At 42.2% G+C, this 14479-nt stretch overlaps 1 pseudogene; it reads right to left on the bottom strand.

Moving 5' to 3' along the window:
• Positions 1–13305: 13305 nt before the first annotated feature.
• On the bottom strand, positions 13306–14235 carry LOC148240115 (glucan endo-1,3-beta-glucosidase, basic isoform pseudogene; annotated as a pseudogene).
• Between the last annotated feature and the right edge of the window lie 244 nt (positions 14236–14479).

The following is a 14479-nucleotide window of genomic DNA, read 5'->3' as shown; positions in this document are numbered from 1 at the left end:
GAGTCCAAGATTTAATTTACACAGAGTTTGGTAAAATTTGATTCGTCTAATTTCCTTTGGAGGGCCTGATTGTATTAGTTTGGGAATAAGTCATAATGCTGGTGCTGGTTATTAGGTTTTAAGTTTGGACTGATGTTAAGTATTTTCAGGATGGACAACTTAACCATTGAATCTATGTTATTGTGATTGAGTGAAACAATATGATAACGACCGGAGTGGTTGAGTAATTGTATTTATTTGATGCTTATTGATGTATTTATGATTAATTTGATTGATTGACGTCCCCATTCATGACTTCGATTGATGTTCGTATTACCTCCTCAGGAAATAAGTGTAAACAGTCGCACGCATTGGATTGTAAATAATGTTTAAATTAAAGACCGATAAATTGTAATAAAACTCAAAAGAAAAGTATAGTCCAGTGTGCGAGTGTTCTGTGGTTATGTGTGTGCGTTAAGTGATTGAATACGTTATTGAATGTTCTTAAAATTATTGTATCAAACATTAACATCATGATCAAATGGATATGATTGAAATAAAAATAATAATATTATTTTTCATTAATTGCATTTAATCAACCATTTTTAACATTGTTTGTATGGTTTTGATGTTGTCTTTCCTATTTAATTTTTAGAACTCACCCTAAATCTAAATCCCCTATATGATAACTTGGAAGGCCTCCTTGAAAAGCCTTGTTTGTAACCTTTACAAGATGAGTAAGAGAGAAGAGGAGATTCTTTTAGTGTTTTATTTTGTTAGGCTAGTTTATGTATTTTTTCATAGGTTATCTTTACTGTAGAGATAAATGTGATAGCCTTTCTTACCTCAGTGTACAACATATGTGATAGCCTGCTCCATAGCAACTTAAAACCCAAAAAGTGTCGTTTCACTTAAATGAGTGATTCACTACGTTTGGTTCATGTGACCTCGGGACAAAACGAGTATATAAATCTGTCTTCTTCCTGAAAAACCCTAACTCTCTCATCTTCTAATTCTATCGACAGTAGGAAACCTTAAGGTTTTTTATTTACTTTGTTTCTCGTGTTTATCCATTATTGTCTTGCAAACCAATATGGTTTTCTTCTTTTTCTTCCATCTTCAGTTGTCGTCCTCTAAAACCCTAGACTTTTTTTGTTTCTCTATTTCGCATATGATTGGCTTGGGTTCTTCGCGTGAGATTGCATCAAATCACTTCTCTGATGGAGTAGAGGTATTATATATCATTTTCCTTCCTTTTGGTTTTGATTTGATACATTGTTGAAAGTAAACCTTAAGGATTTTGCTTGTCAGTGCATATAGAACAAAGATATTTATTTTTTAATAGAAAAGAAAATTTTTCCCATAGGGGAAAAAAGAATTATCCCATGCTGATAGAGAAAATTTTGCGAAATCTCACCCAAGTTATCCTCATTTCAAATCAGAACCAAGGACAGAAATACTAATAAAACTAGGATATTTTGAAGGGTATGAGCTTAAAAATAATTAGAATGCTATTTGGAATAGTTTTATAAATTTATTTAGACTATAAGAGCCTCATCAGTTGGTATTTTGTATAAAGGAATGTAATAATAACGCTTATGTTAATTGTTAATTGAATGATGTTAATGTTATTTAGTAATTATGTGTTGATGTCATCACCTTGTTAAGCGTTGCGACAGCTCAATTTTTTTTAAAAATATAATTTTTAAAAACTAATTAATCCATAAATTGTAAATGTACATAAGTTGCAAATACTTGTATTATTTGCCTTTAGGTGAGGATATAATATATATTTTCATTATATATAAACATAATGCATTAACAAACATTATAATCCTTTAAATTTTTTATTTCGATAATTTTTTTCGTAATTATACTAAAATGATGATTTTTCCCAAGAGAATTACATATAGCTAGTAATTTTTTAGTTTAGATTTAGCAATACATGTGTATATATGGATGAATGACAATGATGAGTTGAAGTTGACTTAATATTTAGGCTACTTTAGCGCGAAGAGTTCCTAAAACTTCTCAAATAGCACTATGGAAATATAAGTCTCAATTGGCCTTAGCCTCTTAAGGTTCCTCACTTCACATATTGAATCAAATTGTTGTTGTAAGTTCTCACATTGTCGATGCTCGTCGCTGTCCTACTGGCCAATGACCAACCATTATCCGACAACATAATCTCAAGTGGCCCTCCGCCAATCTTCTCAAGCGTAGCTACCACAGAGTCATGCATTGCATTAAATAGATTTTGGTATTTCGATGGTGGATAGTCAACAACCATGTTAGGGCTGTGATGAGCTCATAATCAAAACAAATATCTTTCATGTTGTTAATGAAGCTAATGTAAGGATAGGTATTAACCAGCACGCTGAATATTCTCCATTGTAGGTGCAAGGAACTATATAAAGAAATCAAAAGATTGGACTTCGTTACCGAGATGATGTAACAAAAATGGACTTCAGGGAAGTTTTTGATGTTGACTTAGATCGAGGCGTCGGCGGCAACCTAGCTAGAGGCAATTCGTTGAAGATTAGGACTAGGGAGGCCAAGCATAACTTCAATGTTAGAACCTCTTAGAGCTTGAAAGACCCCTTGGTCAGGATTTTAGATTCTCTTTCGACAAATGTTTTTCTGGTTGTAAAGGGTAACAACAACTTCTGATAGTAGCAGAAAGTTATTGTCCATTTTGACTTTTGATAGTAGCAGAAAGTTATTGTCCATTTTACCATAGTAAACGCCTACGTGAACAGTTGCAATATTATTGTATTTCAACCAAATCTATGAGATTTTTAATAAAATCCTTTCTTAATTTTATATATTGAGTTTGAAACATATATATATATATATATATATATATATATACTAAAATTAAACTTATGTAGAATTATATAAAAATTTATATAATTTATTTTTTAAAAAAATTTAAGTAAAATTTAAATTAAATTATTTTTATATATTTATTAATAACAATATATGAGTATTTATCGTAATATAATAGAAATAATTTTAAAACAAGAATATAAATTAGATTGCTGGCTAAATTAATCGTAATATGCATGTCAGTTCATTTATACTTTTGAAATTGCTGGCTAAATTAAACATAAACAAAAGGAAACTTGGAATCAACGTGTGTTATAGAAGGCAAGAAATGGGAACTGAGGGCCAATATTTGGCAAATGATTTTTGGAAAAATAAAAAGGAGAAGATAATGGATTAAATTTAATTGCAATATGGCAATACCATATATATATATATATATACTTGTAGTACAAAACCATACATTCTCCTCAAATTAAAAATCTTCTAACCACTAGGTAATATACCTTTCAACACATTTGAAAAGTCCTTTCTTATAAACTTTTCATTAAGTATTTTATATTTTTTAAATTAATAAATATTAATTTAACCTGTTATTTATAATAGTATTAAACAAAACCAACTCATATATAAGCAAAACTACAATTATTCAGCGATAAAAAAATATATATTTAATTTTTTATACAAACACTCAAAAAATTTATAGATAGAATGAGGTCGGCTGGTTGGCTAATGATATTATTTTCTACAACATGTATATATAGATAGATAGATATATATATATATATATATACATTTATTTAAGTTTAGTTCAGAATGAAATTGAAGTTTCAGATTTTTAATTAAGCTTAACTTTAAAAAATAAAATGAACGTTGGTTATTATAAAATGACATATTATTTAAACAAATATTATATTTAAAAACCATTTAATCCATAAATTCTAAATGTGCCTAGGAAAAACTTTTATTGTAACAGCTCCGGAAATTCAAAATTGAATGTATATTAAAAATATCAAATGCGGAAGCGAATTCAAAATTTGAATAACATCCCTTACACTAAAACCAAAAACGTGCTCACAAAATATAAAAGATCAAACTACCTAAAGGAGAAACTTGAAAGTAAAAGCTACGAATATGACTATGGAGTCTTTAGGCATCCCCTTCGTCGTCCTCCTGCGGAACCGGCTCGGGAACGATGTCCTCTTGATCTGAAATGATTAAATAAGGAATGAGCTACACTAGCCCAGTAAAGACATCACGATATCTCACCGTCACGGAGGTAAAGGTGGGTAGAAAACACAAAAAGACCAATGGAGCATAATTTACAACAAATCCTTTAATTAATAATAAAACCTTTACCATTCACTTACCTCGATAGAATCCATAAAACAGTGTACGAAAGCAATAACATCATCATCATCATGGAATCATATATAAACTGTATAACGTAATACTTATCAAGCCTTTCGTAATTCAATCGTTACACAATATATTTTCCTCATTTACCAGCCCACTAGTATCCATGGGGATCCATAGGGGTCCCGCTACCCGTTAACCCTTAACACTTGAAATCATATTCCAGGGCCGTCCCCATACCCCGTCCGGTATGGGCGCCAAAACTATAAACCTCATTACCCCGTCCGGTATGAGGGTGAAACGGGTCGTCCCCATACCCCGTCCGGTATGGGCGCCAAAACCATAAACCTCATTACCCCGTCCGGTATGAGGGTGAAACGGGCCGTCCCCATACCCCGTCCGGTATGGGCGCCAAAATACATAAGATCTCCATACCCCGTCCGGTATGGGAGTCCACAATCCCGGTAGGGTTCCCTACGGACCCGGTCCGTCCACCATCTCCCAGGATATCTAGTCAAGCTGACCACATTATACAATTACCCATTTACATAATCTTTCATTCTCTTTTTTCCTCAGTCAGCATTATCAATACACATACAAACAAGCAAGACGATAATTTATGCCAAACAGACAACATACAGTATCAATATCCCAATCATTCAATCCATAATCAGTAAAATAGTAAAATATGCACACGAAACTATAAAATGAAAACATCAAACCTCATGCTGCATTTAAAACTGCAAAACAGGCCAAATAACAGTTAACCGACAAACACACTAGACTCGGGCTCCATTAGCGACCTTAAGCAATTTCACACATTCGTTTATTCATGAAATACCGTTTTATCATTTATTGAACTTTAAGACCGTGATAGGAAATAGGGTGAGGGGTCCTTACTCGTTTCGGGGTCCGAACACGGCTTCACAGTGCGCTTGCAGGCTGTCCCTAATTTTCCCTGAATTTTTCCCGGGGAACTGAAACGCACTACTGGTACCTGCACGTGTTCCAAAAAAATCCCAAATTAGGCCCAGGGCACCTTTCGGCCAATATCACAACTCCGGCACGGCGGCTCCGCCGTGCTCCGGCGACGGCGCCGCCGCTTGCGCCGGCGGTTCACCTCAGGTTGGCCGTTTTCGATCGTTTCCGGCCGAATTCGGCCACACTCGCATTGCTTCCTGCGATAAAATAACCCTACGGCCCTCGGGGGGCCGAAAATTTACGAAAAACTGAAGCTTACCGGCGGCGGTGCTCTCGGGTGCGGCGGCTCTCCGGTGAAGTTCGTGTTTTGGTGATTCGGCTCCGACCAACCTGTAGAGAAAAGAATGGTGATCACGGTGATATAAAAATTGCATTAAACGGAGGCCGGGAAGGGCCTCATTGGAGGCAAAAATCGAGGAGGGGCGCGGCGGCACCGCTAGCTTTCGGCCGTGTCTTCCGGCCGTTTGGCCAAGATTTTGGCTCCGATTTGGCCACTGGGGAAATCAGCGTGGAAAAACGAGTCGGGGGTATGAAATTTACCCCGATCGGCGGTCGGAAATCCCTCCAGTGCGGCGGCGGGTGGCGGCGGTCGGCTTCTGGTTCGTCTTCTCCGGCGAGGGCAGGCGGCTAGGGTTTGGGGTCTGGTGTGGGGGTCTTATTTATACCCTTTTGCCTTTTGATCTCAGCCGTCCATTTTGTTTTAATCTGGGCCGTCCGTTTTTTATTAAATCTGGGCCGTCCGTGCGATTAAATCTGGGTTGTCCGTGCGCGCGATTGATCTGGACCATCCGATCGCGCGCACGCGGATCGCCAACATGGCCCGTCCCCGGTCGACGGGGTTTTGCCATGTGGCAGGTCCTGGTTGGCCAGGACTGTTGACTGGGTCTGCTGACGTGGCTGCTGACGCCACGTGGCGCGCACGTTTTTTTTTTTTTTTTTTTTTCTTCAATTTCCCGGGCGCTACAACTCTCCCCCCCTTAAAGAAATTTGGTCCCCAAATTTGTCTCGTTACTCTTGATCGAACAGATGGGGATATTGGGCCCTAAATTCTGATTCCAGTTCCCAAGTAGCCTCCCTGGGCGTGTGGTTCTGCCACACGACTTTCACAAATGATATTTCCCGGTTGCGGAGTATTCTACTCTCTCGGTCCGTGATACCGACTGGTACTTCTTCATAAGACAAGTCCTCCTCTCGGAGTGGAAGCGGTTCATGAGCCAAGACATGAGAAGGGTCCGGATTGTACTTACGTAGCATAGATACGTGAAACACATTATGAACCCAGGAGAGCTCAGGAGGCAGTGCAAGTCTGTAGGCAGTGGTACCAATCTTGTCTAAGATTTCAAAGGGTCCAATATATATGGGGTTTAATTTTCCCCTCCTGCCGAACCTACTAATTCCTTTGAAGGGGGTGACTTTAAGAAACACCAGGTCGCCTTTCTCAAAGGCCAGGTCTCTCCTCCGTGTATCAGCATAACTCTTCTGCCTACTCTGAGTTGTCTGAATGTTCTTCTTGATCTTAACTATCTTGGACGTGGTTTCTTCTACCAAATTCGGGCCAAACAATCTTTTGTCGCCCACTTCCTCCCAACAGATCGGTGACCTGCACGGACGCCCGTATAGCGCCTCGTATGGGGCCATACCGATGCTTGCTTGGTAACTGTTGTTGTAAGCAAACTCTATCAGGGGTAGGTGGTCGTCCCAATGGCCCCCGGAGTCAAGGACACAAGCTCGGAGCATATCCTCCAGCGTACGAATTGTCCTCTCTGATTGTCCATCAGTTTGGGGGTGGAAAGCAGTACTAAGAGACAGCTTTGTTCCCATAGCTTGCTAGAAACTATTCCAAAACCGAGAAGTGAATCTGGGATCCCTGTCGGATACTACTGTTACTGGAACTCCATGCAGTCTGACTACCTCCCGGATATACATTCTTGCCAACTTGTCCAAAGGATCAGTCATTCTGATGGCCAGGAAGTGGGAAGACTTAGTGAGTCGGTCAACAATTACCCATATAACATCATGTCCCAATCGTGCCTTGGGTAGTCCCGATACGAAGTCCATGGTGATGTGTTCCCACTTCCACTTTGGAATCGGTAAGGGCTGAAGTAACCCGCCCGGGTGTTGATGTTCTACTTTGACCTGCTGACATACCAAGCACTTAGATACAAAGTCGGTTATATCTCTCTTCATCCCATTCTACCAGAACTGAGGTCGCATAGTTTGGTACATTTTCGTACTTCTTGGATGCATGACGAACCTTGAACTATGGGACTCTGTCATGATGTCTCTTTTTAACTCACTGTCGTCTGGGACACACACTCTATCCTTGAAACGAATCAATCCGTCGGCAGAGATCTGAAATTCTGAGCTCACTCCCTGTTCTGCATCCTTCTTGCGGGTTATTAGGGCGGGGTCGACTGACTGGGCTTCCTTTATTCTTTGGATTAACTCGGGTTGGACTGCTAGGTGGCCCAAACATGTGACTCTCTTCAGATCTCGCAGGCGAACCTGCTGTGTAGCCCCAATGGACCTACACTCGGAAACCATCAGATGGGCTAGGGTGCCTGCACTTTTCCTGCTGAGGGCATCGGCCACTACGTTGCCCTTACCTGGATGGTATAGGATGTCACAATCATAGTCCTTGAGGAGTTCCATCCACCTTCTCTGACGCATGTTGAGATCCTTCTGAGTGAAGATGTGCTTCAAACTCTTATGATCGGTGTAGATCTGAAAGGTCTCTCCATACAAATAATGGCGCCAGGTTTTCAAGGCGTGTATGATTGCGGCAAGCTCCAAGTCATGGATAGGATAGTTCTTCTCATGATTCTTTAGCTGTCTAGACCCATATGCTATAACCTTTCCATGCTGCATTAGGACACAACCCAGGCCCAGATAGGAGGCATCACTATAAACTGTGTACCCTCCTGATCCACTCGGTAGAGCCAGCACTGGTGCAGTAGTCAGTCGCTTCTTCAACTCTGAAAAACTCCTTTCGTAGTTCTCATTCCATTCAAACTTTGCATTCTTCTTTGTGAGTCGGGTTAGAGGAGCTGCTAGACTAGAGAACCCTTCGACAAACCGGCGGTAATAACCTGCCATCCCTAGGAAACTGCGAATTTCCTTAACTGTTGTCAGCCTTTCCCAACCAAGTACCGCTTCAACCTTTTCGGGGTTTACCGACACCCCTTCCTTCGATATAACATGTTCTAGGAAGGCGGTTTGCTCGAGCCAAAATCCACACTTGCTCAACTTCACATACAACTTCTTTTCCCTAAGTACCTGTAGGACTTGGGCAAGATGATGAGCATGTTCTTCCCTACTTTTTGAGTAGACTAAGATATCATCGATGAACACGATGACAAATTGGTCCAAGAATTCTCTAAAGATCCTGTTCATTAGATCCATAAAGATGGCCGGGGCGTTGGTTAGCCCAAACGGCATAACCAGGAACTCATAGTGTCCGTACCTGATTCGAAAAGCCGGCTTGGGGATGTCTTCTGCTCTCACTTTTACCTGATGGTAACCTGATCGTAGATCTATTTTAGAAAAGACCTGTGCACCCTGCAACTGATCGAAAAGGTCATCAATCCGGGGAAGAGGGTATTTGTTCTTAATTGTTATCTTGTTTATCCTTCTGTAATCAATGCACAGTCTCAACGTTCCATCTCCTTTCCTTGCAAAAGTAACCCCGGTACCCCATGGGGAAACGCTGTGTCTAATGAAGCCACTGTTTTGTAGCTCAGTGATCTGTTTCCTTAGTTCTTCCATCTCGATGCGGCTCATTCGGTAAGGAGCTACCGAGATGGGCTGGGTTCCTGGCTGTAAGTCTATGGTGAACTCGACCTCTCTGTCCCCTAGTAGACTTGGCAGTTCATCCGGAAATACGTCTGGAAAGTCTCGGACTACTGAAATCTCTTGGATACAAACTTTTTTCTTGGGTTTACCTAGTTAGAGAAAATACAAGATTAAGGCACTGGGAATTAAGAAGAAAAGAATTTGCCATTAGGGGAAATCAGTACCGAATAATTTTATTAACTTGTAAATGGCTCCTCGTTGGGAGGATTAAATACAATCTTTTTGTTAAAGCAATCTATGGTGGCGTGATACGCCGCTAGCCAATCCATTCCTAGGATTACATCAAAATCCCCTGTGTCTAAACCTATCAGGTCTACCCTCAATTTCCTATCTGCTATCTCCACGGCACATGCCCTGTAGACAACCTCTCCTAGCAATGTCTCCCCCCCAGCGGTAGATACAAGCAATAATGAATCAAGTCTATCAGGTGATACACAAATTTTGGAAGTAAGAACATGTGAAATAAAAGAATGTGATGCACCAGTATCAAACAAAACATGAGCAATGTGGCCAGAGATAGTATACATACCATGTACCACGTCCGGGTCTGCGTCGGCATCCTTCTGGGTAAGGTTGTAAACTCTGCCCTGGATTGGGGGCCTCCCTTGATTCTGGTTCCTAGGGCACTCCCTTGCATAATGCTGGGCACTGCCGCATATGCGACAGGTGTTGTTGAGGCGGTAGCAGGGTCGGTCCCCATGATCCCTGCCGCAGTACTGGCAGATCTTCCCACGTGCTGCCCCCGTAGCCTGAGGAGGGCCTGGACGGCGGGTCTGGGCTTCTTACTGGGTTGGACAGGCATGGTAGGCGCTGGCCTGCGGAGCGGGGCTGAGGGTCGGGAACTTTCCACTAGCTGAGGGCGGGTGTCGAAGCTCCTTTCTATGATCTGCACCTTTGCCAGGACTGCTGAATATGTCTCGAGCTCCATCACCAGTAAGTGCTGTCTGATCTCCGGGTGGAGACCCCACTGGAATTTTCTGGCCTTTCGGCCCTCATCCAACAATGTCTCCGGGGCATGTCGGCCCAGCTCTAGGAACTTACGGGCATACTCCGACACTGTCATATTTTCCTGGACCAATTGAGCAAATTCCATTTCCTTTAGATGTCGGATGTGTTTAGGGAGATACTCCACATGGAAGGCCGCTAGGAACTGCTCCCAAGTAACTGGTGCAGGCAGGGTGGCCCGCTTGAGCTCCCACCAGCGTACTGCTTCCCCTACCAGCATGTAGGAGGCAATGGCAGCCCTCTGCTCAGGAACTACTCCCAAGGTCTCGAAAGCTCTCTCAGTCTCTGCCAGCTAGTATTGGGCCTCTTCGAAAGAGGATCCCCCTGAAAAAGTAGAAGGATTCAGTCTTCTGTACCTCTCTATGAAGCCGGGGTCGATCAAGAAAGGAGCGGGGTCCCGAGGTAGAGGGACTGGGGTCGGCTGAGGGTGAACTGGGGGACCCTGTGGTAGCGCCTGCTGATGTGGTGGGGGCACTGGAATGTGCTGTGGCGGCACCTGTTGGTACTGTGGCTGTGGTACCAGGTCGTACCGCAGCTGTGGTGCCGGGTGGTACTGTGGAGGAATAGGCTCCTGCCGGGGTGGCTCGGGATCAGCCTGCTGTAGCGGGGGCTCAACCTACGCTAGCGGAGGAGGTCCCGGTAACTCCCTTCTCTCCTCTTGCCTTCGCTGGGCAGCTGCGAGAGCCTCCACCATCTCGAATAGTCTATCTAAATCCTCCCGAAGTGAATTATCTAGGGCCGCTCAGTTTAGTGGGGGCCTTCCTCTCCTCATTCCCGTGTACCTGCATTCACAAGGAATGATTGAGTAACGATATATCGGTGAGTATTTCTCTAAAGCACTATTGTGTAAGGGATGGGTCTGAGGAAATGCGGCTCTGATACCAACTGTAACAGTCCCGGAAATTTAAAATGGAATGTATATTAAAAATATCAAATGCGGAAGCGAATTCAAAATTTGAATAACATCCCTTACACTAAAATCAAAAACGTGCTCACAAAATATAAAAGATCAAACTACCTAAAGGAGAAACTTGAAAGTAAAAGCTACGAATATGACTATGGAGTCTTTAGGCGTCCCCTTCGTCGTCCTCCTGCGGAACCAGCTCGGGAACTATGTCCTCTTGATCTGAAATGATTAAATAAGGAATGAGCTACACTAGCCCAGTAAAGACATCACGATATCTCACCGTCACGGAGGTAAAGGTGGATAGAAAACACAAAAAGACCAATGGAGCATAATTTACAACAAATCCTTTAATTAATAATAAAACATTTACCATTCACTTACCTCGATAGAATCCAAAAACAGTGTACGAAAGCAATAACATCATCATCATCATGGAATCATATATAAACTGTATAACGTAATACTTATCAAGCCTTTCGTAATTCAATCGTTACACAACATATTTTCCTCATTTACCAGCCCACTAGTATCCATGGGGATCCATAGGGGTCCCGCTACCCGTTAACCCTTAACACTTGAAATCATATTCCAGGGCCGTCCCCATACCCCGTCCGGTATGGGCGCCAAAACTATAAACCTCATTACCCCGTCCGGTATGAGGGTGAAACGGGTCGTCCCCATACCCCGTCCGGTATGGGCGCCAAAACCATAAACCTTATTACCCCGTCCGGTATGAGGGTGAAACGGGCCGTCCCCATACCCCATCCGGTATGGGCGCCAAAATACATAAGATCTCCATACCCCGTCCGGTATGGGAGACCACAATCCCGGTAGGGTTCCCTACGGACCCGGTCCGTCCACCATCTCCCAGGATATCTAGTCAAGCTGACCACATTATACAATTACCCATTTACATAATCTTTCATTCTCTTTTTTCCTCAGTCAGCATTATCAATACACATACAAACAAGCAAGACGATAATTTATGCCAAACAGACAACATACAGTATCAATATCCCAATCATTCAATCCATAATCAGTAAAATAGTAAAATATGCACACGAAACTATAAAATAAAAATATCAAACCTCATGCTGCATTTAAGACTGCAAAACAGGCCAAATAACAGTTAACCGACAAACACACTAGACTCGGGCTCCATTAGCAACCTTAAGCAATTTCACACATTCGTTTATTCATGAAATACCGTTTTATCATTTATTGAACTTTAAGACCGTGATAGGAAATAGGGTGAGGGGTCCTTACTCGTTTCGGGGTCCGAACACGTCTTCACAGTGCGCTTGCAGGCTGTCCCTAATTTCCCCTGAATTTTTCCCGGGGAACTGAAACGCACTACTGGTACCTGCACGTGTTCCAAAAAAATCCCAAATTAGGCCCAGGGCCCCTTTCGGCCAATATCGCAACTCCGGCACGGCGGCTCCGCCGTGCTCCGGGAACGACGCCGCCGCTTGCGGCGGCGATTCACCTCGGGTAGGCCGTTTTCGGCCGTTTCTGGCCGAATTCGGCCACACTCGCATTGGTTCCTACGATAAAACAACCCTACGGCCCTCGGGGGGCCGAAAATTTACGGAAAACCGAAGCTTACCGGCGGCGGCTCTCCGGTGAAGTTCGTGTTTTTGTGATTCGGCTTCGACCAACCTGTAGAGAAAAGAATGGTGATCACGGTGATATAAAAATTGCATTAAACGGAGGCCGGGAAAGGCCTCATCGGAGGCAAAAATCGAGGAGGGGCACGGCGGTGCCGCTGGCTTTCGACCGTGTCTTCCGGCCGTTTGGCCAGGATTTTGTTTCCGATTTGGCCACTAGGGAAATCAGCGTGGAAAAACGAGTCGGGGGTATGAAATTTACCCCAATCAGCGGTCGGAAATCCCTCCGATGCGGCGGCGGGTGGCGGCGGTCGGCTTCTGGTTCGTCTTCTCCGGCGAGGGCAGGCGGCTAGGGTTTGGGGTCTGGTGTGGGGGACTTATTTATACAATTTTGCCTTTTGATCTCAGCCGTCTATTTTGTTTTAATCTGGGCCGTCCGTTTTTGATTAAATCTGGGTCGTCCGTACGATTAAATCTGGGCCGTCCGTGCGCGCGATTGATCCGGGCCGTCCGATCGCGCGCACGCGGATCGCCAATGTGGCCCGTCCCCAGTTGACGGGGTTTTGCCACGTGGCAGGTCCTGGTTGGCTAGGACTGCTGACTGGGTCTGCTGACGTGGCGCGCGCGTTTTTTTTTTCTTCAATTTCCCTGGCGCTACATTTATTACATATAAAAATAATGCATTAACAAACTTTATAAATCTTCTAGGAAAAACTTTTATTAATGCTTTTATTTTGCTATTTTTTAAAAAAAAATTATTGATTATTTTTGCTCAACAAAATTACAGTACAGTGAGTAAATTTTTATTTTGGATTTAGTAACACATGGGTATCTATGGATGGTGACAATAATCAGTTGAAGTTGATTGGATATTTAAGCTACTTGTTTGGCGCGAAGAGCCCAAAGAACTTATGAAGTTCAAGATTTTTTCGATTTTTATCAAATATAGTGAAAATATAAGTCTCTGTCAGCCTTGACCTCTTAGGCGTTCCTTACTTCACATGCTGAATCAAATTGTTGTTATAAGTTCTCGCGTTGTCGATGCTCGTCACGGTCCCACCGGCCGATTGCCAACCACTCTCCGACACCACAATCTCTAGCGACCCTCCACCAATCTTCTCAAGTGTCGCCAACACAGAGTCATGAATCGCATCGAACAGACTCTGGTAGTTCAACGGCGGGTCATTAAAGACTACGATTGTGGCCATGAAGAGCGTGAAATCAAGACGAATATCTCTAATGTTGTTAATAAAACTGAAGGATATATATTAACTCGCAACAACGATCGATTGTTGACGAGAAAACGAACGAGTGGGTCAAGAATTGGCAGAAATTGTCCTTGAACGAAACCTTTGATGGTGGAAAAGAGATGGGGGAAGTTCTGGTGTCAATGGCAGTGGAGACTTTGATTCAGTTAACGAGGCCGACGTTTGCATGCGCCTGCTAAATATTCTCCATTACAGGAATGAGAAACTGTGAAAAAATCGAAAGGGTGGACTTCGCTGTTGACGATGATGTACCGAAAACAAACGTCGGAGAATGAGGAACTAGTTCTGATTATAACCCAGGCTGCCAAGTTACGTTTATTTCCTAAAAAAATGAAAACATGTACATATACATCTATATATATAATACTGAATTGCTAACTAAACAACCTTAATTTATAAAACAGATCATACAGATAAATAGTTCTGCAAGTACAAATGATAATTTGTCGTCCATTATTTCATTATTAATTAATATATTTTCTTTATTTAAAATAATTATTCTCGTCAAACTTGTGATTTGTCATACAAAAAATAAAAAATAAACAAAATCATTTTCTTTTGCACCACAAACTAATGTCAACTTTAATTAGTTTAACTAAAAACTTCACCCAATTTGAACCTGATCAAAATGCTCTTGGAGCCAAATTTCTATGTGCAAAGTAGGATTAGCAAACATAACAAATTAACAATATAATTCT

The sequence above is a fragment of the Carica papaya genome, chromosome 9, assembly GCF_054855325.1.
Source record: "Carica papaya isolate Zhongbai chromosome 9, ASM5485532v1, whole genome shotgun sequence".
In the NCBI taxonomy this organism is placed as follows: Eukaryota; Viridiplantae; Streptophyta; class Magnoliopsida; order Brassicales; family Caricaceae; genus Carica; species Carica papaya.
The sequence above is the reverse complement of the archived record's forward strand: the minus strand, read 5'-3'. Positions and strand labels throughout refer to the sequence as shown.